Here is an 11,314-nt window from a genome sequence, read left to right as displayed (position 1 = left end):
AAAAACCCTCGCAGACGGTCATGGTGATCCGTTCTACGGAAGCCAAGGTCAGAGAAAAGACAGTTAGCGCAAGGCCAGTGGTTCAGCTAAAAGCGATAAAAGATAAGCCAGTGTTGGTAATGGGGAAAGGACCATTTGTTGCTGCAAAAAAGCCAGAGCCAGTCAAGTTAGTGGTATCGGGGTCGTCATCTGCACCCGTAGTTGTTGTGAAAGGGGCCTACATAGAACCAGTTGTCATAAAGCCGGTAGTCCAATTACCCGTGGTTGATAGCAAAGCCGTACCATGGAAATATGACAAGGTAGTGGTGACATACAAAGGAAAAGAAATTGAGGAAGAGAGTTGTGAAGCACAAGGACTAACTCGGTCGGGACGTTGTTTTGCTCCCGAAGAGTTGAGAAAGGCTAGGGGCGCTAAAGACAATCCAGTGCTAGTCAAAAAGGTTGTGACAGAAGAAGAGGCAGAAGAATTTCTGAAAAAGATGAAAGTGCAAGATTATTCCATTGTTGAACAATTGAGAAAAACACCGGCCCAAATCTCGTTGTTGTCATTATTGATCCATTCTGACGAGCATTGCCGAGCTTTGATGAAGATATTGAATGAAGCTCATGTGCCCGACAAAATTTCAGTGAACCATCTGGAGACAATTGCCAACAAGATCTTTGAGGTAAACAGGGTAGCATTTTCTGATGATGAATTGCCTGTGGAAGGCACAGAACACAATAAAGCTCTCTACTTGACGGTCAAGTGTGAAGGTTCAATGGTTCCATTGTGCCCTTTATAGAAATTGAAGATGATAAGGTACCATGGGTTTATCAGGTCTTCGACACGGTCCCGGTGAACAGAGTGCCCGAGGGTAAAAACATTCCATGTCCTAGGGTGGCAGCTGCGACCGTCATGGTAGTATCAGAAATGCTGAGTAATGGGTTCGTGCCAGGAAAAGGTCTGGGGGCTGAGCTTCAGGGCATTGTTCAACCTGTTTCTCTGCCCAAAAATCTGGACACCTTTGGACTAGGGTTCAAACCAACAGCGGCAGATGTTAGAAGGGCTCGTAAATTGAAAAAGAAAGCTTGGGTTCTTCCCAAACCAATTCCACGCTTGTCCAGGTCCTTCGTCAGGCCGGGTAGCAAGAAGCAGTCATTGGCAAAGGTGTCGGGTCCACTGATTGGTGCAGAGGGGAACTTGGATAGGGTGTTCGAGAGGGTATTTGCTGAAGTGAACATGGTTGAGGCCGGGGAAGGGTCAAGCAGAGCAGATATACAGTACATCGGACCACATGCTAACATCAACAATTGGGAAGCTACTCCTCTTCCAATTCAGAGGGAGTCGTGGTAGTGGGTTTTGTTTTCCTTTTTGTCACCTGGATTATTCCAGGGTTTGTAATTCAGTTGCTATGTTCCATCCGTTTGGATGAGTTAAAACCCTGTTATCTTTACATTCAATGAAATGCAATTTTCTTCATTCCTAATTTTGTTTCCATTTTTTCTTTTCTTTTGTACAGTTCTTTTTATGCTGATATCAATGATATGACATGCATGAGGAATCTTCGGCCCCGTTTTAAAAGCCAATCTAGCTCAGAAATAATAATACAAGAAATCGAGTGTGATGATGGGGTGGATTGTAACGACGATGAGGCTTATGAGGAAATTAGTAAAGAATTAAGTCACTTTGAAGAAAAACCCAAACCTAACCTAAATGACACAGAAGCAGTTAATCTAGGGGACCAAGACAATGTGCGGGAAACTAAATTAAGTGTTCATCTGGAGCCACAACTCAAGGAGGAGATAATTAAAGTATTGCATGAGTACAAAGATGTTTTTGCATGGTCGTATGATGATATGCCGGGTCTAAGCACTGATTTGGTGGTTCACAAATTGCCCATTGATCCGGCACTCCCTCCTGTCAAGCAGAAATTGAGAAAGTTCAAAACGGACATAAGTGTGAAGATCAAAGAAGAAATTACCAAGCAATTTGATGCAAAGGTCATTCGGGTTACACAGTATCCCACTTGGTTAGTTAATGTTGTGCCTGTGCCGAAGAAAGATGGCAAGACCAGGGTGTGTGTCGATTATCGAGATCTTAACAAGGCGAGTCCAAAAGACAATTTCCCACCGCCCAACATCCATATACTGATTGACAATTGTGCCAAACATGATATTGGCTCTTTTGTGGATTGTTACGCGGGTTATCATCAAATTCTAATGGACGAGGAAGATGCAGAAAAGACGGCATTCATCACGCCGTAGGGAACGTATTGTTATCGGGTCATGCCGTTCGGTTTGAAAAATGTTGGGGCAACTTATATGAGGGCCATGACAACAATATTCCATGATATGATACACAAGGAAATTGAGGTGTACGTGGATGATGTGATCGTGAAGTCTAGACAGCAGTCAGCCCATGTCAGAGATTTGAGAAAGTTCTTTCAAAGGCTTCGCAGGTACAATCTTAAGCTCAATCCTGCAAAGTGTGCTTTCGGGGTGCCATCTGGGAAGTTGTTGGGGTTTATAGTCAGCCGGCGGGGTATTGAGTCAGACCCGTTGAAGATCAAAGCTATTCAGGAATTGCCACCTCCAAGAAACAAAACTGAGGTGATGAGTTTGTTAGGAAGATTGAACTATATCAGTAGGTTCATTGCTCAGCTCACGACAACTTGTGAGCCGATTTTCAAATTGTTGAAGAAAGATGCTGCAGTCAAATGGACTGATGAATGTCAGGAGGCTTTTGATAAGATAAAGGGGTATTTGTCGAACCCACCCGTGTTGGTCCCGCCAGAACCAGGGAGACCTTTGATTCTATATCTGACGGTTTTGGATAATTCATTCGGCTGTGTACTGGGGCAGCATGATGTTACGGGTATAAAGGAGCAGGCTATCTACTATCTCAGCAAGAAGTTCACATCTTACGAGGTTAAGTATACTCATCTGGAGAGGACATGTTGCGCCCTAACTTGGGTAGCACAGAAGTTGAAACATTATTTGTCATCCTACAGCACTTACCTCATATCTCGCTTGGACCCATTGAAGTATATTTTTCAGAAGCCTATGCCCACAGGGAGGCTTGCAAAGTGGCAGATCCTTCTTACAGAGTTCGACATTATCTATGTGACATGGACTGCGATGAAAGCACAGGTACTAGCCGATCATTTGGCTGAGAACCCCGTCGATGAAGATTACGAACCTTTGAAAACTTATTTCCCTGATGAAGAGGTGATGCACATTGATGAATTGGAACAAGCTGAGAAGCCGGGATGTAAACTTTTCTTTGATGGGGCCGCAAATATGAAAGGCGTGGGAATAGGAGCGGTACTTATTTCTGAAATAGGTCAGCATTACCCTGTTACTGCTCGGTTTCGTTTCTACTGTACGAACAACATGGCAGAATATGAGGCGTGTATATTGGGATTAAGATTAGCTGTAGATATGGGTGTACGGGAAGTCTTGGTCATGGGTGACTCGGACCTACTGGTACACCAAATTCAAGGAGAATGGGAAACACGGGATTTAAAGCTTATACCGTACCGACAGTGTCTACATGAGCTTTGTCAGCGGTTTCAGGCTATAGAATTCAGGCACATTCCAAGGATTCATAATGAGGTTGCCAACGCTTTGGCTACTTTGGCGTCGATGTTGCATCATCCAGACAAGGCTTATGTTGATCCATTGCAGATTCAGGTCCGTGATCAGCATGCTTACTGTAATATGATATAAGAGGAAATCGACGGCGAGCCGTGGTTCCATGATATCAAAGAATACATCAAGACGGGAGTATATCCGGTACAGGCCACCGGTGATCAGAAAAGAACGATCGGCGATTGGCAAATGGGTTTTTCTTTAGTGGAAGAGTGTTGTACAAAAGAACTCCAGACCTCGGGTTGTTGAGATGCATGGACGCAAGACATGCCACATCTATCATGACTGAGGTACATTCCGGAGTTTGTGGACAGCATATGAGTGGGTACGTTCTAGCAAAAAAGATTCTCCGAGCAGGTTATTATTGGCTCACTATGGAGCGGGATTGTATCAGTTTTGTGCGTAAATGTCATCAGTGCCAAGTGCATGGAGATTTGATTCATTCTCCACCATCAGAACTACATACGATGTCCGCACCATGGCCTTTTGTTGCATGGGGCATGGATGTTATTGGGCCAATTGATCCAGCAGCGTCAAATGGGCACAGGTTTATTCTGGTAGCTATAGACTATTTTACCAAATGGGTGGAAGTTAAGACATTCAAGTCTGTGACTAAGAAAGCTGTGGTCTACTTCGTGCACTCAAATATCATCTGTCAATTTGGGATTCCGAAGGTAATCATCACGGATAATGGAGCTAATCTTAATAGCCATTTGATGAAAGAGACATGTGAGCAGTTTAAGATTACCCATAGGCATTCTACTCCATACCGTCCCAAGGCAAATGGTGCGGTTGAAGCAACCAATAAGAATATAAAGAAAATACTCCAGAAGATGGTTGAAGGGTCTAGACAGTGGCATAAGAAATTACCTTTTGCATTGTTAGGATACCGCACCACCATTCGTACCTCGGTGGGGGCGACTCCTTATTCATTGGTGTATGGCACCGAGGCAGTAATACCTGCAGAGGTGGAAATCCCGTCTCTGCGAATCGTTGCGGAGGCTGAGATCGATGATGATGAATGGGTGAAAAGTCGCCTTGAGTAGTTAAGTTTGATTGACGAGAAGAGATTGGCATCAGTGTGTCATGGTCAATTGTACCAACGAAGAATGGCAAGAGCATACAACAATAAAGTGCGTCCAAGGAAATTCGAAGTCGGACAATTCGTACTGAGGCGGATTTTGCCTCATTGGACTGAAGCAAAAGGAAAATTTACCCCAAACTGGCAAGGACCATTTGTAGTAACCAGAGTATTGTCTAACGGGGCATTGTATTTGACAGATGTAGAAGGAAAATGTATAGAAATGGCCATCAATTCCGATGCAGTCAAGAGATATTATGTATGATTTCTTTATTTCTGGACGTATCTGTTTGTATTTGGCATATCTTAAAGATTGAATGACGAAGGCGCTTTGTCCTGCTATCCAAACACTTTTATCCCTTGTCATCCCTTTGAGCCTTACTTATTTTTTCATACCCCTCTTTCGGAATCAATGACACTATCAAGGAACATAGGTGCCGAACATAAAAGAAAAAGAAAAAAAAGAGAAAAGCAAAGGAAAAAGAAAAGAAAAGAAAAAAAAAGAAAGAAGAAGGAAAAAGAAGAAGAAAAAAAAACAAAAGAAGAAAAATGAAAAGTGAAGGAAGAGAGAAAGAGAAGGAAAAGAAGAAGAAAAGAAAAAAACACACAACAACAAAGGTAACTATGATACAGTGAACTACGTTTGACTTGATCCCGAAAGGGTACGTAGGTAGACTTACTCCAAGGTTCAGTCATACCAAAATAAAAATCCAAAAATCCCCAAGCAAGAAGCTGGGGCAGAAGTTGTGGTTGTTGTGAACAGTTGGATTCCGAAAGTTGTAATTTGAACCCATTTGAATTGTTTTGAGCCTTTTTATACCTTTCTTTCTAACCCAATCCAAAAGCCTACATTACGGTAAAGAAAGACCTTCTGATCAGTTTTGAGAAATGCCAAGTTGAGCAGGTAGGAATAACTCACGATAGGGGCAACACTCTGGTTCAAGCAAGAAAAACAAAGTAATAATGAGAGAGTCTTATCGGTGAAAACCTTCACAGGCACCCTAAGGCGACGGGAGTTGAGAGAAAAATAAATGAAAGAGTCTTATTGGTGAAAACCCTCGCGGGCACCTTGAGGCGAAAGTGAGTTGAAAATGGTTATTTGGCAAAAGGGTTGCGGGTGGAAAACTGTTTCGAGGCACCGCAGGATGAACAAGGTTAGAGTCTGGGTAATTCAAACAATTGATGAAAGTCCTGAGCAATGAGGTATGGCAATTGGGAGTTGTTTAGTTGGATCGGTTGGGCCGATTAGTCCGAAATGCATGTCATGACTATTGGTGCCAGTTGTTCCGGTCAGATAAGTTTCTTTTCTTCACTTCATTTTTAGTAGTCATTCGGTTTTGGGATTCTTCTTATCCCTAACCCGTAAGACCATTGCATTTCATTCTCTTTTTGGGGGGAGGGGGGGTTGTTTGTCTAAATGTTCTAATGTCAGTGATGTTCAAAAGCAAGTGGGAAAGGATTTCAAGGCTCGCTACCAGCTTCCGAAATTGTAAAGCACAACGTGGTCAGAGCATGTGAAAAACAACCTGATGTCAAGTGGAATACAGGGAATTAACAGAAATTTCATTAGTGGAATGATTTGGAAATGTCGTGGGAAATGCAAAGGTTCAAACAAAAGGGGCAGAAAAGTGAAATAACAGCATGGGTGTAAAACATTTAGGTCGCCAGAGGTTGGGGAATTTAAAAGTTGGTCAGAAAATCAAACGGTTCAAGGTCAGTGCGTGGAAGTCAGTCAACACAAAGCAATACAAGGGAAGGATTTTTCAGCAAGAATGCCATCAACTAACCACCATTTTAAACTAACAGAATTTTCTTTGATTGGAACAGGGGCAGAAAGTTAGTTGTTCAGGAGGAATTCTCCATAAAGGGAAAGCAAGCAATAATCAGGTTTGACTGCAAAGTGCGGTTTGATTAAATACAAGATAATCATGAATAGCCTAAGGGAATATAATTTGGTTGCAAAGTTTGTATGTTTAGGATAAAATGCAAGTTGTCAGGACCTTCCTGGATAATAGGACATAATTCAAATACCCGGATAAGATAACATGATGTAGTGAGAATAATACCTTAGGTTTGTAATTATGAGGAGTTGTCAGGACCTCCCTGGATAATAGGATTTAGCTTTCAATTCTTAGTAATATGTGATTCAGTTTAATACTCACCCATACACCCAGATTCCAAACTGGGGCAGAAAAATTGTCGTTGGTTGATTATTCTGTTGAAGTCAGGAGTCCGCCTGGAGAACAGAGACATACTTTTCAAGTTTGATGTTAGGAGTCCGCCTGAAGAACGGAGACATACAGTTTAAATTTTAAAAGTTAGGAGTCCGCCTGGAGAACAGAGACATGCATTTCAAATTTTAGCAATCAGGAGTCCGCCCGGAGAATAGAGACATACAATTCAAATTTTTAGCGATCAGGAGCCCGCCTGAAGAACAGAGACGACACAATTCTAATTTTAGTTTTCAATCAATTTCTTTGTTCATTTTGGAGCTGTCACACCTCCTTTTTCCGGCACCGCGAGGTGCGTAGGGAGTTTTTTCCAATTAAAGGACAGTCGAAACGGGATTGGTTTAATTATTTCAGAGTCGCCACTTGGGAGATTTAGGGTGTCCCAAGTCACCAATTTTAATCCCGAATCGAGGAAAAGAATGACTCTATATTACAGTTTGCGTACCAGAAATCCGGATAAGGAATTCTGTTAACCCGGGAGAAGGTGTTAGGCATTCCCGAGTTCCGTGGTTCTAGCACGGTCGCTCAACTGTTATATTCGGCTTATTTATCTGATTTTTAATACAATTATGAACCATGTGCAAATTTTATCTTTTACCGCTTTATTATTATAATTATTATTTTTTAGGAATGTGAACATCGCTTAAAACATGTCTTTGGATTGTGTCACATGAAATGCACCCACAATACGAAACATATTTTATTTGATGTTTTAGGATTTAGATTTGGGTCGCATGAAATGCGCATCCGAGTTTAAGAAGGTAAAATTAATTAAATCGCGCCTAAAGAGTCTAACGCGTCATCATCTTTGGGGAAGGAAGTGAAATTCACTAAACAATCCATCCCTAATTCTAAGTAATTTTTTTTAATAATTAAATAAATAAATGAGAATGGAGAATCCTATACATTTGTATTATTTACATCTATTTATTTTTAGCGAACTCCTTTAATAATATCCCTAATGACTACCTTTTTATTATTACTAAGTTTTTTTATAAATATAAAATCAATATCTACATTCTTGAAAATGACATATTAAATAGAAGAGAAAAACAAATATTAGCAGAAAATAATAAAATTATAATCATAGATACAACATGGAATTATCGGAAAGTAAAAAATAAAATAAAAAAAAACTAATTATCCCATAGTTGGATTAAAATTCAAATTATTAGTAAGACTTAAGCTTATTGAAACTAATTATTTGCAAATACTGAAAATTGAAAGAAATAAAAATAAAAACTTGAGTACTAAATCATATTTCTAAAAATTTAAACAATTTAACATTAACTAACTTTTTTTTTAATTCATCATGTCCTAATACTTGTTTGCAAACTAATTCATGTTATAACTGAAATTGACTACATGGTTCGGATTAACTTATCGTTGACGAAAAACCTTATGAATAAGGAACTTAGTTAATTTTTGCCAAACTGATTCAATAACGCCATTTTTACGTTATTTCTTCTATTTTTTTTTATTTAAACAATTTTAATTAATAATCAGGCTTAACTATATTTCCTAATAATCTGGTAAAGGCGTTATTTAATACGTCGCTATAATATGCCTAGTTATGCCGATGACAGTGATTTACAGAATAATAATACATGAATAACCTAAATACAATACAAAAATTAAATTAAACTAAATTAAAAATTTAACACTCCATTCTTCATTTCAGCTTACAAAATGCCAAAATTACAGTTGTGTACCTGATATTGTCAATATAAGAAGAAGAAAGTCAGCAACGTAATACGTAACACAGCAACATCAACAATAACCAGCAATAACCAGTCAACGAAAATCCCAGTGACAGCTTTGAAAAATTCAAAATAAAATCCAGGAATGCCGAAAATAATGGACAGAAACCAAAGGAAATTTTCAGATTTTTGAAAGGCTAGTTAATCTTCAACCCTTAATTTCTACACCTGTATACCAGAATATTTCTCAGGTGTGTACTACTTTCTCTTCTAATTTTTCAAATTTTTTTTTTCTTTGTATGTTTTTCTTTTCTTGAGAGTTTCAATGTTTTTTTTTTTCGGAATAGATGTTCAGCTTTTTTTCAATCTCTTTTTTTTCTGTCCCTTTTTTTTTCTCTCTTCTCTTGTGTTCAAGACTTCACATATATATATCTCATCCCATAAATCAATTAAAATCAATCCCTTTCTCTACCAAACCCATTATCTTCCCACTCATCCCCATTACATTAAATAAATATATCACACCACCCCATTATATTTTGTCCCCCATGCCTTATTTAAAATAATGCAAGATTCCCCTTTAATTTAAATCTTGTCCCCCCTTTATATTAAATAATCATATCACAACCCACCCCATTTCATTTTGTCCCCCATGCTTCAAATAAATAATTACAAAATGTACAATTCCTAAACTACCCCTTCCGATCTTACTGAAATTACCAAACTACCCCTGAACGTATTACAAATTTACCAAACTACTCATCAGCTATAACACATCAATTAATCAAACTTAACCAAAATATAGACAATATGATCAATTTCTAACAATGTTCAAACAACAATATGAACATGGATGAACATCATAACAACAATATCACATGAACATGATTTTAACAACATTTCAACAACAAATCATATGAACACAAATTGAACAACCAAGAATAACTAAAATTTGATTGAACAATATTTTAGCAACAAACAATCCTATTTTCGGATTCAACAACAACAACAAACAAAGTATGAAGATTTCTAAATTCAATCATATTGAACTTAAAATCAACTCTAACAACATTACAACAAACAATTCTTATATTAAACTTTAAACAAGATTATGAGAACAATTCAAGCAATAATCATAAATGGTAAACAAGAAATCAAACTATACAAAATTCGGATTCAAGATCATCCAAACAAAGTATGAACATGAATGACTCTATTTTAAGACAACAAACATGACGAATTAAACGATTAAAACAATATATTCCTTTAATACAACTAAATTCTTTAAACAAATAACAAGATTGACGAAGAAACAATTATGAACTTAAACTTGAACTTAACAATATTAACAATTTCTAACAATACATAAACACATGAAACAAATTGAAGAAATATTTAATTAAATTTCAATTTGAATCTGACAAACATCAAACTAACAAATATTCACTTAAACAATAATACAAACATGAAATGAATATGAAAACAATTAATTAAACTTCTATTTTAAAATCTGAAAATTAATTTTAACAAAGCACATGAACATGAACAAACTAGAAAAATGATTTTAATGATGAACAACGAACAAAACAAGAATTGAATTCTTTAACGATTTTGGATCCGGAAAATACCAAACAAAAATATGGATGATAAATGAAATTCAAAAATCAACTAACCGGAAATGAAACGACGAACGACGATTGTAAACAAATCCGTACGGGCTTCGACTCAACGAAAAACCCTCGACCTTTGACAAATCGAAGAAGACGAAGCAACAACGAAACAATAGCAACTGCTGCGACGAGCAGCAGTCCGTCGAGAAGCAGCAGAAACAGACGTCCTGGCAGCAGCGCGACGGAGGAAGAAGAAACTGCATGAAGCAGTCCGTCGAGAAGCAGCAGAAATAGACGTCTTAGCAGCAGCGCGACGGAGGAAGAAGAAACTGCATGAAGCAGTAGCAGCTGGGAGCCGAACGCAGCAGTAATGATGGAAACGGGCAGCAGTGGCGCGAGCAACATCCATGGCTGGAGCTCGGATCTTCGACCACCCAATTCGAAGTCGACGAAACAAAGAAGATGAAACAGTAGCAGTAGCGCGAGCAGCATCCATGGCTGGACTGTTAGGACGTGAAGTTGAGGACTGATTCTGCAGTGGAAACGATGATGGTGAAAGGGAGTCGACGGACTGGTCGTCGATGATGAAGACACAGCAATAGCGACCATGGTTGTCGAGTTCGAGCTTGAAGGTGGTTATGTGGTTTTAATGGATGACGGGGGGGTCGTTTGGACGCGAGGGTGTTTGTGTGGACGAAGAAGGTGAGTAGCCATGGTTGGCTATGGCAGCCATTGGAGCTTGAAGTTTTGAGGAAGAAGAAAGAGAATAGGGGGGGGGGGTGCGGATGCTTTAGGCATTTCTTAGGGTTTTCTAAAAATTTTTTTTTTTTATTTTTTGTTTTGTGTCTTTGAAATGCAAGATAGGGGTATTGGGTCTTTTGGGTTATGGACTGGGTCGACCCAGTTCGGAATGGACTGGGTCGTAGGGAAGATTGGACCATTTTTGGGCCTGTGGCTTGAAGTTGAAGAAGAGGCCTAATTCCGATTTTCTTTATATTTTCGCTCTCTTTTCTTCTTTTATTTTTCTAAAACTAAATTATAAAAATACTTAAACTATTATTA

General features: G+C 38.9%; 1 long non-coding RNA gene across 1 annotated transcript; it reads right to left on the bottom strand.

Annotated features, from left to right (window-relative positions):
- Positions 1–8,559: 8,559 nt before the first annotated feature.
- On the bottom strand, positions 8,560–11,021 carry LOC142163610 (uncharacterized). Its single transcript, XR_012694572.1, has 2 exons — positions 10,316–11,021; positions 8,560–8,654 (listed from the first exon to the last, which is right to left on the bottom strand). It is a non-coding gene; the product is annotated as an uncharacterized LOC142163610 (long non-coding RNA).
- Positions 11,022–11,314: the final 293 nt, after the last annotated feature.

This window comes from Nicotiana tabacum, chromosome 1, assembly GCF_000715075.1.
Source record: "Nicotiana tabacum cultivar K326 chromosome 1, ASM71507v2, whole genome shotgun sequence".
NCBI lineage: Eukaryota > Viridiplantae > Streptophyta > Magnoliopsida > Solanales > Solanaceae > Nicotiana > Nicotiana tabacum.
The sequence above is the reverse complement of the archived record's forward strand: the minus strand, read 5'-3'. Positions and strand labels throughout refer to the sequence as shown.